Genomic DNA, 2,077 nt, shown 5'->3' with positions numbered 1-2,077 from the left:
GCTTAAGGTTGGAATGGACCTCAGAGGTCATCTAGTCCAACCCCCTGCTCACGCAGGGTCACCTAGAGCACRTGGCYCAGGGCTGCGTCCAAGCTGGTTTTAAAGATCTCCAGTGCACCCTTTGTGTACCTCATTGCACTGTTCTCAAAAAYACTGTTGAATTGCTTATAATTCTTATAAAAACAAAAATCCTGAACACTTTTTCTGGTATGAGCTTTTCTCAAAATACCACAGACCGTATAGTTGACTAAAAGCTCAGAAATTTTGAAAACACTTTTGCAATGGTTTCATTTTCAGAGAGAGATCGTTATGTATGTGCAGAGATTATATGTGTCTCTAGAAATGCCTGAAAGGCAAACTTGATTGAACGGATATCAAGCTCTGCTTGAGCTAGGAAAGTTATTAAATGCGATCTTCCAAGAGTCAGCAAAATAAATGTAGTTGCCAATATACTCTTTAATATCTAAGAACTGGTGGAGACAAGATTATATTCGATTTTTGTTAAATATTTTATATATGTATATTTTTCTACGTTTTATTTTTATTACATGTACCTACCTATCATCTTGTTAATATTTCCTGGCTGTGCAGTTCAGTATGCATGTGTTCATCACAAAACAAACACTGCAAATACATGTAGTTTTCTAAGGATTATAGGGAATAGAATATATATTATCTGCCCCATCACCTTATTATGTAAATAAGAATTCAAAGAATGGGTGGAAATCAGAAGATAGAATAAGGGGTCTTAAAATATAGCTTTTGTCTTAAAATACTTGTATAATTTTTCATAATAATAATACTTTTAAAGGATATGTAATGACTGTGTTTTTGTCCTTCAAAGTGAGGGTTATACAGTTAGGTCATGTGCTGAGTCTGGAGTTCTTAATCCAAATAGATGACAATCTTTAATGTAAATATGGAGAATGAGAACTAATATGTATTTTATTATAAATGTTATTATTGTAAGTTGACATTTGTGAAAACCAATCAAAATCAAGGTAAATGGTAAAAATCAAGGTAAATCAAAGGTGAAGCAAAGAAAGGCACTGAGAGAGGTAGGAAAGAAAGGGAGTTAGAACTCAGACGGAGTAAGTCATTAGGAAAATCTAAGAAGAAATACAGTCCTCTGGACTTGATTGCTTAATGGAGCTTATTTTATAATACTTCTTTAGCTACCAAAACTTACTTTCTAACCACAAAACCAGAGCATGACAAAATACTTACTGCACTCACAATTTGATGGAATGCAGACTTTCGAAGCATGTCTCGTAAGCAATAAGCATTTGTATATAATACCAAAGAGAAATTTGTAAGCTGGGCTGTGCAAATACAGCTTCACAGAAGTGAGCAAGAAGGAATTTGAGAAGCTGGAGCCACAGGCAAAGCTGCAGAGTTCCATATAGCGGCCGCCACTAAACGCAGTTCGATTTCTGACTCAGGCTTTGCCATCTAGACAGTGCAACCCTTGGCTTTGTGCACCTTGATCATATGTGCTACTGTTTCTCTCAAAATACTCGTGCTGTAGYTGTGCTGTGTCTAACATACTTCATGGTCGCCGTGCATTTTCTCCTTGCTGTTATGCTCACCAGTGTGAAAAACAGAAAAAAAAAGGGCTATTTGGCTGTGTGAGGAAGCACCTGTGTTGCTAAACTGAGCTCTCTCCTGCAGCAAGTGGATTCCACTCTTCAAATCCTGAGCCCTTTTGATAAAACTCCCTTCACTAAAGTAATTGACACTTCGATTCACACAAAGAGAGCTCTTACCCATTCTTACAGTTCATTTCATTTATTGGTATTGATGGATAAGCCCTTCTCTTCCCAAAGGTGCACGGGAGCTTCCCAGTGCAGCTGGCAATACAGAAAGAAATCATAAGGTACAGTCTATTAACATGTGGCTCCGKGACTGGTGTCATCGCCATAACTTTGGCTKCTTTGGTAACAGGARGTCTTACRTGGCACCAGGCATGATGGCACCCAATGGGGTCCAYCTTTCTCAAAGGGGGAAGAGGGCCCTGGGTCAGGAGCTAGCTGGGCTCATCATGAGGGCTTTAAACTAGATTCGAGGGGGGAGGGGG

Source organism: Nothoprocta perdicaria, unplaced genomic scaffold (genome assembly GCF_003342845.1).
Source record: "Nothoprocta perdicaria isolate Ctin4 unplaced genomic scaffold, notPer1 scaffold_74, whole genome shotgun sequence".
NCBI lineage: Eukaryota > Metazoa > Chordata > Aves > Tinamiformes > Tinamidae > Nothoprocta > Nothoprocta perdicaria.
This window is presented reverse-complemented; position numbering follows the sequence as displayed.